Source organism: Accipiter gentilis, chromosome 29 (assembly GCF_929443795.1).
Source record: "Accipiter gentilis chromosome 29, bAccGen1.1, whole genome shotgun sequence".
Classification (NCBI taxonomy): Eukaryota; Metazoa; Chordata; class Aves; order Accipitriformes; family Accipitridae; genus Astur; species Astur gentilis.
This window is the reverse complement of record NC_064908.1, coordinates 21,354,470-21,372,766: the sequence shown is the minus strand read 5'-3', so window position 1 is coordinate 21,372,766 and position 18,297 is coordinate 21,354,470. Positions and strand designations below refer to the sequence as shown.

Here is an 18,297-nt window from a genome sequence, read left to right as displayed (position 1 = left end):
TCTTATAGTTTAAGAGCTGTATGCACGATCTCATAACGAAAAGGCTCTTCATAATGCTCCTAAACTGTCAAAATTTATTTCAAAATTATTAAATATTTCACAGGATCCTCAGCTGCTAAAACAATGGAAGAGCAGGAGGCTGACAATGCAGGTTTGAATGTGCAATGCTATTTTCATCTTGATTATGCCCCTTATCTTTACTATATCCACCGATAACTGAGTTCACTCTATGACATTTATTATACTTGTAAGTTAACTATTAAGTGTTCTCTTCTTCTCCCTCCATTCTGCTATCGCTACCATCATTTACAGCATCAAGTAGTAATGAAGTGATCAACACTACTTGTATAAGCAGAAGAAACATAATAAAGTGACATCCTACTAAGTACACATAATAGAAAGATCTCAGTCTAGATACCTAAACAAATTAAGACAAGAAATAGAGTGCAGGTTTCTAATAATTAAAAACCAATTTGAAGAACTCTGCTTCATAGACTGTAGAACTTTACTCATGTCTGGAAATCTTTACATCAAGTTTGAAATTATTTATTTATTTATTTAAAAATTTCTAGTCAAACATTGCATTCTGATTTAAATTTCTCAGCAAAACTAGTTGAAGTTTCGTATTTAGTACCAGTCTCAAGATTAGAAGACAACCTGCCTGTCACACGAAACATCATTAACATATTTTGAAATAGTATATAAACAATATATTATAGAGAGGAACTAGCAAGGACTAGTATTTGCAATATTTGCCACAAAAGCATGACAGCCTTTGTGGCTTCTGAGTGTTCCATTAACAAAAAGCTGGTTTTGTATTCAAATGTTGGAAGTCAGCAGGAATGTCACATTCTACCATAAATGGGGAAGAAAAAAAAAAGTTGCATTTCTTAAATGAAGAATAATGACTATAAGCTACTCCAAAAAAAAGAAAACTAGTAGCCTTTGCTACTTTGCAATTGGAATCTCTCATTCTGTGTCAACAGTAAAAACCTGTAGACTCCTCTCCAAATCTTATTTGAGTTTTAGAACACATCAAAGTTTTCAGTGTACCAGTAGGTGGCAGCGATTCTTAAGTTATTACAGGCCTGCTTTCAAAACGCCTCCAATCTTCTGTTTTAACATGTAATCATAACTCAGAAAAGAATAGGTACTCATCTTTGATAGATTAACAAATGAAGATGGAAAAAAGTGCTTTCTAGGTTTCACGTTTTTTACTCTAAGAACCTACTGAACAGCATCCCTTAGAAAAATAATGGAAATAAATACAGAGAAAAGTGTCACAACTTGGCTAATGTGAAGTCATTCATTCAGAAGACGATGCTAGATTGCACTGTACTGCCCTAAGTCCTGAAGAACAGAATTTACTCAGGGCTAGACAATAAATTATCCCTCACAGTTTCCATCATTCCAAATTACTTTCAAACTTGTATTAATTTTGCCAAATCATTTTGGCTGAAAAAGCAAGTATTTTGGCAGAGAGATTTGACAAGTGTAGGAAGCAGCGATTTCCATTACTACCTTGCCTGTGATTTAACCTGTACTCCAATGATCAAGATGCTCATGTAGGACTGTGATAAATATTCCCTCTTTAGCATGAAGAGTTATGCACCACAACTATTGCCTCACCTGCAGAAAGTTAGTTTAGAAAACCTGCAATCTCTCTCAGACTCTACAATACACACAATCTTAATAAACTACCTTTTCAGAGAACCACTGACGCTGGAAGGGTCCTCTTGAGATTATATAGTCCAATGTCTCTGCTCAAACAGGGCAGGTTGCCCAGGGCCACGTCCAGTCAGGTTTTGATTATCTCCATGGATGACGCAACTTCTCCGCTCAACCCATTTCAGTACGTGATCATTCTCACAGTAAATAAGTGTTTTCTTGTGTTTAGGTGGAATGCCATGTGTTTTCCAGTACTCTGTTCTATTTTAATACATGCCCATTGCCTCTTCCATTCACTGGGCACCACTGAAGATTCTGGCTCCATCCCCTTTACATCCTCTCATTGGGTATTTCTATATATATTGTATTGGTGACATCTCCCCTGAGCCTTCTCTTTTCCAGGCTATACATCCTCAGCTCTCTCAGCCTCTCCTCCTATGACAGATGCTGCAGTTCCTTAATCATCTTTGTGGCTTTTTCTTGGACTCAATTCAGTATGTCCATAACTTTCTTGAACTAGGGAGCCCAGAACTGGACACAGCACTCCAGATACGGTCTCACCAGTACTGAGTAAAGAGGGTGGATCACATCCTACAACGTGCTAGCCATGCTCTTCCTAGTGCAGTCCAGCATGCTTTCCCACAGTATCACAGCAGCTGACCAATAACCAGATGCAGGTCCCTTTATTTTATGGCAAAACCATGTTTAAGAAGAATTTGGATTATTTTCTTCCCTTTCCCAAAAACTTCTGCTGAAGGACAGGAGGGAAAAAAAAGAAAAAAAAGCAAGACAAAAGTGAAGAGTGCCTTAATGGAAGACAAATGGATGAAACAAATTCCCTTTTCCTCTCCTTCCCAGTTTTTCATTGAACTAATGCTGAGCACTGTGGTGGTGGAGGTCAATTTACAATACTCCTAGGAGCTTTCATCACTGACCAAGGGTCTTTCCATGAGGCACAGTAGAACAACAAACAAAACAAGAAGTAATACAGTGCTATCTGGAAATGGGCCAATAGCATAAAACAAGAAACAGACAGACTTACAGACTACAAGAAAATAAGAGAACAGAAGAGGATTACAGTGCGACACGAGCACTTCTGAGTTCTGAGAAAATACTGCAGCTTTATTTCTTAGGAATAACAGGGAGCAATAAATTGGGAAAGTGAAGCAAAAGCTTTGATGACTATTCATTTAAGCAAACAAAATAATGGTTGCTATCCAGAACGAACCAGTTCTTCAGGTCTGAATCCTTTAGGTAGGTAACGAGAAAACTGCTGAGTGATGGACTTCTGAGCACTTGATGAGGCCTATCCTGAACATCCTTGACAAAGGGGACAGTTCAGTTACAGGAACACTTGCTCTCTTCAGATGGAGGAAAGGCAAGGAGGAGTGAGCAGAAGGAGTGAGCTGCACAGGGAAGATTAGATGACTCAGAGAATTTAACTGTTACAAGTCCCAGTGTAAATCTAAACAAAGATCACAAATGATGTACAAACTGAAGCACAGAGATGTTTATTATTTTGAGTATTTAAGTACAATAAAGACTTTACACAGTGTAAATGTCTACTTATTTCAGTTAACATATTCGAGAAGCCAACTGTAAATCTGAGGCTCCTGCAACAGAGAACTTAGGAAAAAAGATAGGCATACAGGAGCAGCTCAGCCATCATTACTCGTTGCAGGGCTTACAGTCATTGCAAGAGTGGGTTCTGCTTCCAAGAAGGTGTAATAGACAGTCTGTACCCAAAAAAAGCTGACAGAGACACTAATGTCTAGTAAAACAAAGGATCAATGATGGTGTTTCTTGGCTGCAAGTTGACAGGAATGAGTCAAACATTCCTGTATTTGTCTTTAAATACAAGGACCTTGGAAGGACCCACCTACTGAAGAGACAGAGATGACAGAACGAGGAAGGAAAACCCAAACTACACAACAGAAACTGCAAAACACTTACCTAAGTAGGAATGTGACAAGAGTTATTTGTATATATACTTATGTAGAAGAGGATCCAAAGTCAGGAAAATAAGGCAGGGATACGTACAGATGGGGATTAAGAAACACACATGAGAAGGGAAAGAATTTATATAGAAAACTCAAGGTTTGTAGAAATCTGCCAAAAACAGATGGTGAAGGTCAGAAAAATCAGCAAGAAAATTACTTATGTGAGAATATGACCATGTAGAAAGAGCAGAGAAAGTGACAGCATACCAATGAAGAAAAAAAGATGAATCGGTTTCCCTCTGCTACAGAACAAGGAGTTGTCTAATGACAGGATGGCCAGAAACTAAGAAAAGGATATTAGCCTCAGCAGAAAAGAGTCAGGGAGGTTGCATGGACTGAACGCCAAGGTTCAAGTGCACTAGAAGTTTAGAATTTTTACAAAACCTATCTGGAATTTTCAGTCCAAACAAAAAGAAACAAGCCAGTGATGCTGCTCAAGACCCATCTCAAAAATGGTACTAGGAGTAAAAAGTTGACGTGGAAATGGTTGGGGGGAAGCCCTGACTAGTGAAAAAACCCTACAAACTTACATAGTGGAAGCTAGAAAATAAAAAGAAAGTAAGAATAGTCCAAAGCCAACCTGACGTCTGCAATAGATATTAAATACAAAGATTAAATAATTATTTTGTTGTGTAAATAACTGCATGCTGTGGGAATGTTTCAGAGATGAAGGATGAGCAATACACAGCCCAGAATTCTGAAAGTCTGTCCTTTTAAAAAAAAAAAAAAAGTAGAAGTCACCACATCCAATATAGTAAACTCAGCAGTGAATGCTTTAAACAGTATATATACTAGAGCTGGTAATCTAGTAGCTAAGTAATTTCCCAACACCCTAGACCAGTAATTCGGTCTGCTTCATTTTGCTAATTGATTTCCAAATATTCCTAGATGACAGAGAAACTATTTTAGCAGAACATTTAGATTCCATATGTTGGAATCCCTTTAGTTCGCAGAATGCAATATGGCTGGCCATTTACAAGCCACATAGACATACACTGTCCAGAGAATATGTATCAAGTTAAGAAAAGCTCCAGCCTCTCCAAATTGGCTTTCAGGTACACAAGCAGGTATGCAGTACTAGCAGCTTTTCAGGGCAGTAGCAGCTATGGGGGGGGGGGGGAGGGGGGGGAGCTATCTCCCCAGAGTTATGAAGATGTGTGTTTATAGGAGGGCACATATATTGGCACAACAGAGCCATGTCTTGGACCCTGCTGAGGTTAAAAGAAAGTATCATATCTTAAGCTTTGAGATAAAGAAATCCTTTAACACCTTTATGGTCATATTGTCAAGTTTGAAAGCAAGATTAAGGCATCAGCTATCGATGTGCTAAACTGAAAGCTAATCCAATGTAGATATAATATAGAAATGCACGTTCCAAAATTTTAAAGTACTCAGTGCAAGAATCTGAATGCTTTATGCGTACAGGTCTCAGAGCTGATTATTCAGTTAGCTAAGACACTTCTCAAGAAATCAGACTACCAGTTTCAATCGTCTCAGGCTTCCTCTAAACTTTGACAGTAAATCTAGCACAGAGAACTACCCCATGCATCTCAGAAGACTGGTTTAAAATGAATTGGCCTGGAAGCAGTCCTCATTCCAACAGATGATTGTGTGAAGACATCTTGACTGTAAATACACACATCAATTCAAGAAGGCTATCAGACCAGACTTTCCAATCTAGCCTCCCACTGACACTTTTTAGAAGTAATGTCCTTGAACTGCTGGCCTTACTTTTCCGGAACAGTGAAAGAACACTATATTGCTATTTCAGTGGCCACTTCTTTCCCATAATGCAGTTGGGGAGTTTTGCTGTGATGCATTACATTACTTTATCTTAATTTAGACTACATGCAGTTGATATTCTGCAGGAGTTGCCCTTACAAAAGCAGTTTGTGGAGGCTGCCTGTTGGCACCTGGGAAAAAAAATAAATCAACTTTTGTAACCATGTAAACATAGTTACCCTATGTTAACTGGCAATGACTTCATGTAAATGCAACGTGAACACAAACTCCATCCTAGCAAATTCTAAGAAACTGAAAGATTACTACATAAAATGAGGAAAAAAGGGAGAAAGCACTTTTGCATAATGTCGAAGGGAACAAAGTGAAAAATATATCTAGGTTAACAACAGTAACTACAGAAGCAATACTTGTCCTTAAACAAAGAACAAATAAAAAATAATAAAAAACCCACAAGTTAAAAACCCAATACCATCTTGATCCGTATCAAGACGGAGCTGCAGCTCTCTCTCCAGCAGTCCTCCCTCAAAGGCCATTACCCTTCAAACAAGTCTGCTGACTTGCATAGGATAGAAGGACAAGATACATGTTCAGGAGAGTTAAACTTTAGGGGAATCTCAATAAAACAGTCACAGAAAAAGGAATATACTATCTGCTGTCTTACAGTACGATACTAACACAACTCTAGGTTCTCTAAACAGAGGAGAACCGACAGACTCTTCTTTAATCTCTGGTATCAAACATAAGTGAAACCAGGAAAATACTACTTTAATTACAGTTTGACAGACTCTTCTGTAATCTCTGGTATCAAACATAAGTGGACACAGGAAAATACTACTTTAATTACAGTTGCGTACTTACAGTGGAATAAGGTAGTTCTGCACTCACTCAACCCATTTTGCTGCACACTTCCATCAGTCCATTGTTGGGTCTAGCTCTCGCTATTCAGCAGGTTTCTCTCTTGTTTAAAAGCATGACATTCCTGTAAATTAACAGGAAACAGGGTTATGGTGACATTTATTATATAACTCAGTTCTTCTCAATCTGTGCATTCCTCACCTGAAACATGCACTCTGGTATTTTTGTTCTTAGCTCTCCCTCCCAGCTTTGATGGCTAGTTCCCCATTCTAGTTTCATTGGTATGTGACAAGTTCCCAAACTCAAAAGAACTAAAAAGCATACATCACAGAGGGAAGAGCAACATATTAGGAATTTCATAAATAAATATTCTCCAAATATGTACCTGTAACTCTTCCTCACTCTGTCAGTCAACACAGGGCCCAAGCTGATACGAGTTTGCTTACTGGTTTTAATCACTTCTTCCAAGGTGCTTTATGAATGGTAAATGCTACTCATTCTCACTTTGTCTTCCTCAAGACTTAACTAAGCAGAATGGACACAAAACCAAATACAACCATTCTTCTTTCTCTGTATCAGCAAATTAAGCCACAGCTCTTCCACCAAACTTGATCAGCAACAAACCTGAGAAAACACTGCGTAGGGAACTTGCTTGGTGATATTTAGACATTGCCCTTCCCTTTTCTCCTCTTTTGCCTTATACCAACTTTTGTAATAGCTAATGTTTAAGAAAATTATACACCAAATGAGAAGAAAATCATCTCAAAGATGGATGCTTTCATGTGGAAACTGACATGACAATCCCATTAAAGCCCATGTTGCTTTGCTAAAGTTAAAAATCACTGCAGATCATATGGTGTTACTACTGTGCCTGTACTGCAGTCTCTATTCTCCTTCTATTGTTAAGGAACTTAGAAAAATGTGTATCTTCTAGTCTTTAAATACATGTAATTCCTACAGGCATCAAAGACAGACATTTTTTGGTGGAAAAGTAGTATTCTCTTCCTACATGCAAAACTCATCCGAACTCTGAGTACACATACAGCAGGCACTCCCTGCATGAGCAAAAGAACCTCATTCATAAAAGAATCAATGTGACAAGTTATGAATTAGTTAGCATCTACTTACATATTTCAACGAAAATTACAGACATAATGTATGTTCACATCCCATGTCAGCTTTGTTAGTCAGATTTGTTCTCTGGCAATTAAGTTTTTGTTTTGTGTGTGTGTGTGCATGTGCTCTGTTCCATCTACTTCTTTCACTCTTTAATGGCTTTGAAAACTGACTTTCCAAGTAAAAATATGATACATCTGAAAAAATTGCCTTTCTAAACTCTGCACTGGCAGTCTCCAGTGTATCTGAACTTTTCAATTAGGCAGCATTAATTCTTCCTGTTTCTCCACCTCCCCTATGCCGTTAATAGTCAAAGGTCATTTGATATTGCAGACATCAATTAGGCAGACAGAAAGAACTTATCAGGAACAGATACACATGCCACCTGATGTTAGCAAACAGAAGTCCATGAAAACATTAACAGGGAAGAAAACAGCCTCTTGTTGGGAAAAATTCATCAATATTTGGAATCCTGCATTAAAGAAGACCTCTGCACCTCACCAGGAATTAACTGAAACACTTTAAAAGAGACTATCATTCATTCAAGTGGAAGCATGTGCTTCACACAACAAACTCTGTAAAAAATAATTTTTTATTTATTTATTTTTTTACAATAATCTGGTTACCCATGATAGTTGCTGAAAAGCTTTGAGCCAAGGTATTTAGGACTACATATACGAAGGAATTACATGAATCAGAAAAAAACCTATAAAAATTAGATAATCCCAAACCACGTCTTAGGTACCTGTAAGATAGTGCAAAAGCCTTATGTTTCGTATTACTTGCTAAAGGAAGTATTAAAGCTTCCATGAACCTTCTATCTTCCTCAACTTCTTTGGTGCAACGTGTTCCATAACAGCGTACCTAAATGTTTATTTTGGAGAAATTTCTGCAAAACAGGAAATTGCTTTCAGATCCAAACATGAGAAAATACACGGGTTTTTTTGTTGTTTTTTTTTTTACATACTTAAACTAGTTTCCTTCTTTAGTTAAAAATTCTTGTACTTAAGAGGTGTGATACTTCTGAATATCTATTTCTGATTGCTTATGAAATCAACAGATGTAGTCATAAAAGAAAACCACTGAAAGCAGCATAATTTAACTGTGTTATTTAAGCAGTCTTTTTTCCTTTGGTAAAGGATCAGCTATGCTTTGCTAGAACACAAAAGTGGAGTCTACATTCGCATACCAGTTGCAGATATTTTCATTCAATATTTGAAACCTGAAAACACTAATTGGTATTAAAAAAAACACTAAACCTTTCCACTATTCATATACTATCACTTGAAAATAGCATTTTATAAGATAAACCTGAAGATATTAAACTAATATTAAACAAAGCATTAGTCTGTTGAAATAAGAGAATTATCTGGAAAGCCATCCTAATGTAGTTTCAGAAAACAAATCTGGATTGAAGACTGTATCTAGCATATTACTCAGGAAACAGAATATATATGACATAAAGGCCAGCTGAAAATTAGTCTGTCATTGACAAAAAATAAGAAAGACAGCTCAGATGCAAGAGGAGAGGCCGAGAGAACTGGGTTTGTTAATCTCAAAATGACTATGCTAAGGACTGATCTTGTTGCTGGCTTTAATGGCCTAATGTAAACTTACAAAGATGGAACCAGATTTTTCTCCCAAGGCAAGCCATGAAAAGACAACAGGCAACAGAGGCAAGTCACAGGAAGGTAAACCCCAATCATACATCAGGAAAAAAAACATTCACAAAGAAAATGCCTAGGCATTGGAACAAGTTGCCCAGAGAGGTTATGGAATCTCAAAATGCAAAACTCGGGATGATGCTGAGCAACCTGCTTTAAACTGGCCCTCATGATTTGCAATCATGATTTGCAGTTCAAGGACTTTCTAAGTCACAGATAAAAATCTTCACACCTAATAGTCCCTCTAGACTTCCCTCTTACGAATTTATCCAGTTGCTTTGCAAATATACAAAGTTTTTTGCAAATCTTGGAGCATCTACAACATTAAAGTTCTGCAGCCTGTGAGAAAATGAATGTTTTTGTGAAAAATACCTGCTCCCAAAGCTAGCTTTATTGTTAGTCTTATTTTATGCCCTCTGGTTCTCACATTAAAGATGATAAGAAAAAAACTCAATCTTTCCCATTCACCTTCACAATTCATGGAATCATCGAATGGTTTGGGTTGGAGCGGACCTTAAAGATCACCTAGTCCCAACCCCCCCTGCCACAGGCAGGGAGACCTTCCACTAGACCAGGTTGCTCAGACTGACTGGCCTGTAGTTCCCCATGTCTTCCTTTTCTCCCTTTTTAAAAATTGGCGTTACATTTCCCCTTTCCGAGTCAGTGGGAACTTCCCTGGACTGCCACGACTTCTCAAATATGACGGATAGTGGCTTAGCCACTTCACCCGCCGGTTCCCTCAGGACCCACAGATGCATCTCATCAGGTCCCATGGGCTTGTGCACCTTCAGGTTCCTTAGATGGTCTCGAACCTGATCTCCTCCCACAGCGGGTGATTCTTCATTCTCCCAGTCCCTGCCTTTGCCTTCTGCATCTTGGGCGGTGTGGCTGGAGCACTGGCCAGTGAAGACTGAAGCAAAAAAGTCATTGAGTACCTCAGCCTTCTCCATGTCCCAGGTAACCAGGTCTCCCATTTCCTTCTGGAGAGGGCCCACATTTTCCCTAGTCTTCCTTTTATCACTGACACATATATAGGAGCTGTTCTTGTTGCCCTTGATGTCCCTGGCCAGATTCAATTCTATCAGGGCTTGGGCTTTCCTAACCTGATCCCTGGCTGCTCAGACAACTTGTCTTGCACCCAGGCTACCTGCCCTCGCTTCCACCCTCTGTAGGCTTCCCTTTTGCATTTGAGTTTGTCCAGTAGCTCCTTGTTCATCCATGCAGGCCTCCTGGCGTTTTTGCCTGACTTCCTCTTTGTTGGGATGCATGGAAGAGGTGACCCTTGAATATTAACCAGCTTTCTTGGGCTCCTCTTCCCTCCAGGGCTTTACCCCATGGTATTCTACCAAGCAGATCCCTGAAGAGGCCAAAGTCTGCTCTCCTTAACTCCAGGCCAGCAAGCTTGCTGTGTAACCGCCTCGCTGCCCTAAGGATCTTGAGCTCCATCACTTCATGGTCACTGCAGCCACGGCTGCCCTTGAGCTTCACACTCCCCACCAGCCCCTCTTTGTTGGCAAGAACAAGGTCTAGCACAGCACCTCTCCTTGTTGGCTCCCCTATCACTTGGAGAAGGAAGTGGTCATCAACACATGCCAGGAACTTCCTGGATTGCTTATGCTGTGCTGTGTTGTCCCTCCAACAGGTATCAGGGTAGCTGAAGTCCCCCACAAGGACCAGGGCTTGTGAACGTGAGGCTGCTCCTATCTCTCTACAGAGGACCTCATCCAGTCGGTTTTCCTGGTCAGGTGGCCTGTAGGAGCCCCCACTATAAAGTCACCTGTCCCTGCCCTCCCTTTAATCGTGACCCACAGGCTCTTGGTCAGATCCTCATCCATCCCCAGGCAGAGCTCCATGCACTCCAGCTGATCACTGACATAGACAATGACAACCACTCCTCGTCTCCCCTGCCTGCCCCTCCTCAAGAACCTGTCTCCTTCCATTCCGACACTCCAGTCGGAATGTTAGAAGGATACCATACCCTCTCTCAGACACCTCTCGTAGGCTGAGGGCTCCTCCTAGTCAAGTTACAGTTTACTCCTTGTAAGTCAAGCACATCCTTCACTTCGGTCCCCTTGCCCCGCTTTGTAGCTTCTCTAATTTTCCTCACACCCTTCTGAGGATGGGGATAGAACACCACACACTATTCAAGACATACACTCACTGTATACTTGTTCTTTGGTCTCCTCATATAAATCCCTACCGCTAATACTTCTCTGATCACTTTGATGTTCTCGTAGATATCTCTCTTGCCTGTCTTGAAGAGGCTGACTGCAGCAAACATCTCTCTTGTATTCAAGACCCTCCTTGATCCTGCATTTAATCAGTTAGGCTGATCTTGCTCTTTAAGTCTCTCATCACAAATTCTTAAAACATTTTTACTGCTAATTTTGGGGCACTCAGAACTTTTACCTTCCTTTTAAAAGGAGAATATCAAAATCGTGCATTGCGGTCCAGTATCATTTTCACAAAACACTTCAGAACTTAAAATCTACTTCCTAATTCTGTTCACTACTTCCTTGTCCATTTATTTATAGAATTAATCCTTTTTTCCTGTAACACTGCACTGAGAGTTCCTGTTGTGTTGCTTACCTATTTTGACTGCCTGCATCATTTGCGGAACATCTGCTCCTCAAAACACATTCCCTTGTACCTTAAGCGAAGCCTACAGTACATCTTCTTCAATGTAAAAGTTTGTTTGACCTTAACACAAACTCTATTCAAATTCATAGCATGCCCAGTGGTCTACTTCACCCTGTCCAGACTGGCTGTCTTAACTGGTTTTTTTTTGTTTGTTTGGTGTTTTTTTTGGTTTTTTTTTAAGAAGCTATGTTATTTACAAATGTTAACCACGGCATTCACAAATTTTTTGCCAGATCACTAATGAAGTTGTGGACTCACTGTCAGACCTAGCGCAACTCCCTGTATATTTTTATAAAAAATGGTTCTTTCATAAGCAGCTAGTACCAGTACAGCTGACAGACAGTAAGCCATCCGCTTATTGCGTTTGGTTACCAAAAGGATAATACATTGTTATTTTCTAAACCTGAGTATCACACAGTATTAGAGTGCTTGATTGAGTAAACATATTTATAGTTTTTACCTAGTTACCTTGGTCAATTCAACCTACAATTGCACACAAGAACAAAGTTAGGTTTAGTTAGCAAGACAAATTTCTCACAGAACTCTGTTGCCTAACTACCCCAATATTTCTGTTCTTCAACATACTATTAAATAAAGCCCATCTTATTTTCCCCTATTATTTTGTTCGCTACAGATAACCAAGGTAACATTAAGGAATAAGCTTAATGGAGCACTTGCCTTTTGTTAGCTCAACACGAGAACTCTCAGTCTTCAAAATCAGGACTGGCAGGCCAGAGATCTCAACTTCTATCTAGCAATTTAAGAAGAAAACTGGTTCTCAGACTTTTAAACTGTTTCTCCTCAGGAGATACTGTCTGACATTTATTACTGGAAAATATCTCATAGTTCTTGTCTGATACGACATCCTGTTTCTTACCAGAAGAAAAAAGAAAATCTGCATTATACAGACATCAATGATTTTCCCAAATTTGCCTAGCAATACACAAACATATCGCTAGGCTTCCTCCCTGCTTCCCCCAGAATAGGTACCAATTTTTTCCTTGCTGTCCTGCATTCTAGTAAGCGCAACTGGCTCCAAAATCTTTGGTTACTTTTTTGTCTGTGGTACTTCAAAAATTCCAATTTATACAATAGCTATCTAGTTCCCCTACTCCCATTTTTATCTATTCATTTTTGCTTGTAAACACCTCCATTTTGAAACTAAGTCAGTTTGAGCTGCTGATGAAAAGAGTTACTCTTCTCAAGTGTCATAGGAATGGAACGCATGATTTTTAAATGGGATGATCTTTGTGTTGACCACTGCGCCCCCGCCCCCTTTCTACATGGGCTAATACCCCATGTATGATGAAAAATGGGAGAAAAAATTTGCAGAATAGAAGTTTTAGACAGAGAAGTGTTGTTGCAAATTGAAGTTTAATTTAAAAAAAAAACTTAAGTTTTTGGCAGCTTGGAAAGATGAGCTTTTGCTGTCAATACAACTTATTATTTTAACCAAAGAGACTGAAAAGCTATAAGCAAGCAGAATTCAATTTCACCATTGTTAGTCCAGAAAACAATGAATGGGATAGAAGATACAGCAAGTATGGTCACTTAAAGATTTTATATTTTTTTTAAAGAGTAAGTTGCTCAGTCTCATAGTCTGACAAAAGCTGTGCTTCCTATGTAAGTTTGCTTTAAAGATATTTTACATTTGTATACAAAATAAATTAAAATACCTTTCATTTTCTAGGGTGCTCATTAGTAATGCTTTTAAATATACTATCATATCCACATGTAAAGTTTGATTACAAAATGTGCCGAGAGCCTGGAAATAAAGTTTACATGGAACAAAAAGCAAAGCTCATAACTACTGCCCATATTGATTTCTAGCTGTCACACCTTTACTAAAATAAGGTGAACAAAGAGAAAAATGAATAAAATAACTTGGTTAAAGTAAGAGTTTTCCAGTATTTTTTTTCAAACTGGTGCTACGCCACGCAGGGCAGACAACATACGGAAAACGAACGAACAAGGGCACACCGTTCCGCCCTTGTTACGCACTCTTCCTGTCCTTCTCGCACATGAGGAATAACTACTAAGCACAGTGTGACCTTTCAACACAAAAACAAACCTGACTTTAAAAGCATCTGTTGGACATAAAAGGCACCGATTGCTACATTCAACTATAAGGTCATTAAGGCAAGGAGTGTCTTTCCACCACATTGTAAGAGGGGGACCAACCCAGATTTATTTTTTTTTCCAATGACAAATGCGGCAAGAGACTACCCTCGCTCCATCGTCCTGGGTTCCCAAGGACAGACCGCAGACCCAAGGCACGCTGCGGATCGACACCTGCGAACTCGGCAACAGTTCCCCCTCCGCCACGCGCCAAACACCTCGGGCGTGCCGACGCCAACCACGCATCATATGAACCGGAGCTCCCCAACAGCACCTGCCCCCACCGCCCGCATGACACGCGAACGGGTTTCTCCCCCTTCACCCCAGCGGAGGACGCGGCCAAGCCCGGTCGGCTTCGCCCGCTCCCCCTCGCCCGCCCGCCCGCCCCCCCCCCCCCCTCAGGGGCCGCTGGCGCTGCCCGGCGCGCGCCGCCACCCCACTCCCTCGCGCCCGCCGCGACCCCGCCCCTTGTGTGAAGGGGCGGCCGCTCCCGTGTCCCACGCGCGCGGCGCTCACGGTGGGCCAGCCCCGCCCCTCCCCGCTCCGGCGGTGGCACGAGCGCCGGCGGGGGCTCACGGCCCAGAGCGGGAACGTCACGCGGCTGCCCGCGCCCCGCCGGCAGGGCGACGGGCCGAGAGGCCGTTCACCGAGGGGGGGCTGTCGGCCCGGCCCGGTCCCGGTCGTGCCCCGCCGCGGCAAGGCCGCGCGGCGCGGGCAGCCGCCGCCGCCGGCCCCCGGCCAGAGCCCGGTGGGGCCCGAGCCCCGGAACGGCGCCCACGGGGCGGGGCCTCCCGCCGCAGGACGCGGAGCGGCCCTCCCCTCCTCCCCTCCCCCCGCCCGCGCACCTGCCCGCGCGCCGCGCCAGAGGCCTCGCCGGGCCCGCGCGCCGCCGCCGGCGGAGACGGGCTGTGCCCCGCGCCGCGCTCGCCCCCCCCCCCGCAAGGCCGGGAGCCGCGGGCTTCCCGCAAGCGGCGCGCCCCTGGAGGGTGGGCTCCCGGCCGGGCCCGTCGCCGCAGAGCTCCGCCCGCGGCACACGCCCGAAGCGGAGACGGCGTTGGGGGGAGGGGGGCTGCGGCGGACGGGGCCCGCAGCCCGGCGGGGCGGGGCGGGAGCGGCCGGGTCCCACCAATCCTCCGGGCACAGCAGGGCTCGTCCACGTCTCACCTGTCCGGGGACGGCTGCGCCCAGCGTCACCCGCGAGCCCTCTTGGCGCGGGGACCGCGCCGGCACCGGGGCGCGCCGGGGGGGGGGGGGGCGGGCGCCTTCAGCGCCGCAGAGCCGGCCGCCCACCCGCCGGACCGAGCCCCCCGCCCGCCGCAGCCGCCGAGGACGCAGGCCCAGGCCGGCCGAGGGCGGGGGGGGGGGGGGGGGGGGAATCGACGGGAGGGGACGGGGCGCGCCGGAGTGACGGGCCCGCCGGCCAACCGCTGCCTCGCACGGGAGCGCTCGCCAATCGGCGCGGGGCGGGGCGGGGCGGGAGCGTGCGAGCGCGCAGGCACTGCGCAGGAGCCGCCGCCCGCAGGTGCGCTGCGCCGTCCTTGGCCTTGGGGCGGCCGCGGGCCGGGAGGGGCGGCTCGGCTCGGCTCGGCCCGGCCTGGCCCGGCCTGGCCGGCGGCTCCCTGGGACCAGCCGGGCCGCGGGGTCAGGGCGCCGGCGCGGCCCCCAGCAGGACGGGCCCCCGGGGAGGCCAGCGCCGTCCCCGCGCAGCAGCGTGTCCGTGCTCCCTCCCGTCCTCGGGCCTGCCCAGTGGAGAGGGCAGTGAGGAGACGCGGCCCAGTCTATGCGCGCAGACGAAAAATCGGCTGTCTCTTACCCGCCTGCCACCTGCTGCCGCATGGCCTGTAGCTCGTCCCGCCCAGTCGGCGAAGAACGCCCCAAAACCCCCAAACCAAACCCGGGGCGGGCTGCTGTGCAAGCGATGGTGCTGGAGTCACCTGTGGTGACAGCGACGTGTTCTTCCAAGGCAATCAAGTAGGGCTTCGCGGGCTTCTTGAAGATACTTGGCAGTGAGAATATTTCCGCCAAACTGTGTATGGGTCAATTTGCCACATGTGCTAAATGCTTTAACGCTTTTAGACATGGTAGGGTGACTTTCAGCCCTCGAAGCTACATGGCAAAAGGAAGGCACGTCTTTCTCCGAATTACAGTTTCTCTAAAAGCAATATTCGGTGGGTAGGCGGTCTGCAAGCATCCCCGTAGGGAAAACATTTGCTCTCTGGACTGGTAGCTACATGCAGGACTGCTTTCCAGTCCACCAGACTGAAGTTTTGTACATGGAAGAACAAAAGCCTAGTGAGGTTACTCAGACGAAGTTTTGAGAGACTGCACAATGTCCACAATACATTTAGAAGTTATCTTTCCAGTCTCCTAGTTACTAAAGGTCTTCAATGACTATCTAGTCCAAAGCAGTTTGAACATCTTCAGACATCCCAATTAAACATGTATGAGCTTTTTTTCCAAAGCAGAAAGGTTCAGTTTGAGAACAAACTATGAAAATAACTTTAAACATAGGTTTGGGATCTGCTTGTGAATACTGATGCTCACAACTCCCAATATCGACATCACAGCTAAATGCACTATATGGAAAGGTATTTTCCCTACGTTTCCCCCCCACCCTCCAATGGCCAAAGAATTAAAATTAATTTCATATGAATCTCCAGCCATTTCATAGGCATAGACTGTTCTTTACTAGTTCATCCTATTGGTATTGCTAAGCTATGCGCACTTTCCTCTAAAACTTCTAGCATCAGCTCCCACTAGAGCAAGAGTACAGGACTCTCTGGCAAAATATTTTCCACTCTGTCCTCTATCACTGTGCCAGGACATTAAAACATTCCAGTTCATGGGCTACAGTCTTCTCTAAAAAAAATAAAAAAATAAATAAAATAAAATACAGCTACTGGTATTTCTACAAGGATTCAGAAGAAACAATCTGAAAGCTAGTTACTTCTTATCATAATAATTACGAGAATCTAAGTCAGAGTTTCCAAACTGGTGCTTCAAGTACTGCAAAGTGATAATGTCCACTGCCTAAATAGGTCTTGTGCATTACAGCAGGACACTCTCTGAAATCCAGGATATAAACACTGCCCTGAATTACTCAGCAGCTGCTCCTGTTAAGGCTATCTTAATAAACAAAGATGGGAAGCTTCTTTTTTAGTTCCTGTTTCAGGTTTCTGGTATGTACAGCACCTTAAATTATCCTTGCATAATTTATATTTAAAAAAATTGGCCAGCACCCTCTGGTGGAAAAAAACGCATTGAAAAGATTTAGGGTTGTACTGTACTGAGTTATTTGAAAAGGTTGGCCAAATGCATAGCCAAATAATGTCACTTTAGACAATGCCATTAGCCATATAATTTCCCAAAATTTTAATGAAATGTTTCTGTCTATAGTTCAACTGACATTTGATTGAATATTCAATTTAAATTTTTCCTAAATCCATGCACAATACAATTGTAATATGCTTTTTCATATAGTTAATGAAATGAAGCATCCATGAGATCAGGCTCCATTTTTCCTGCATGATTATTGCTGAAATAAAATAAATTCTATGATATGTCATGTTCTTTGGCCATTCTAGCTTCCCTTCAAGCTGTTTTCAAGAAGTTTGCATTATGAAAAGCTAAACAATGTGGAGTGTGGCTGCATGTACACAAAGATCAGTTGAACAGAACTGTTTCTTTTTAACCTAAACCAGTTTTTTCCCATTTCTTAACATAACTTTTTCACAAAATCTTTGTCTTCTATCTCCTGCTTTGCTAAAAGTGGTGATAATAACACCTTTTTAACAAGTACACAATCTCAGAGCCTGTTTTTCCCTTGATGATGAATTCAGATGTGCCAGCAAAGATGAGAAAAGTTGAGGTATTTCAGAGCATTCATAGAATCATAGAATCAGAATGGTTTGGGTTGGAAGAGACCTTGAAAGTTCTAGTCCAACCCCCGCCCCAGCCATGGGCAGGGACATCTTTCACTAGACCAGGTTGCTCAAAGCCCCATCCAGCCTGGCGTTGAACACTTCCAGGATGGGGCATCCACAACCTCTCAGGGCAACCTGTTCCAGTATTTTGCCACCCTCATCATAAAAACCTTCTTCCTTATGTCCAATCCTAATCTACCCTCTTTCATTTTAAAACCGATGTCCCTTGTTCTGTCACTACAGGCCCTGCTAAAAAAGCCTTTCTCCATCTTTCTGATAAGCCCCCTTTAAGTACTGGAAGGCTGCAATAAGGTCTCCCTGGAGCCTTCTCTTCTCCAGGCTGAACAACCCCAACTCTCTCAGCCTGTCCTCACAGGAGAGGGGCTCCAGCCCTCTCATCATTTTCGTGTCCCTCCTCTGGACCCGCTCCAGCAGGTCCATGTCTTTCCTGTGCTGAGGACCCCAGAGCTGGATGCAGTACTGCAGGTGGGGTCTCACCAGAGTGGAGCAGAGGGGCAGAATCCCCTCCCTCGACCTGCTGGCCACGCTGGTCTTGCTGCAGCCCAGGAT

General features: G+C 43.5%; 1 protein-coding gene across 6 annotated transcripts in view; it reads right to left on the bottom strand.

Annotated features, from left to right (window-relative positions):
• RALGPS1 (Ral GEF with PH domain and SH3 binding motif 1) overlaps nucleotides 1–15,131 on the bottom strand; it is a 154,694-nt gene extending 139,563 nt beyond the window's left edge. For 4 of the 6 annotated variants that reach the window (XR_007510064.1, XR_007510065.1, XM_049833315.1 and 1 more), the window contains exons 1-2: nucleotides 14,969–15,131; nucleotides 6,270–6,390 (exon numbers count right to left, since the gene is read on the bottom strand). The gene's annotated coding sequence lies outside the window, so the exon portion shown is untranslated. Of the gene's footprint in view, nucleotides 1–6,265; nucleotides 6,391–8,127; nucleotides 8,149–14,968 lie in introns of those variants that run through there. The other 2 variants (XM_049833313.1, XM_049833314.1) reach the window with 2 other exon arrangements.
• Nucleotides 15,132–18,297: the final 3,166 nt, after the last annotated feature.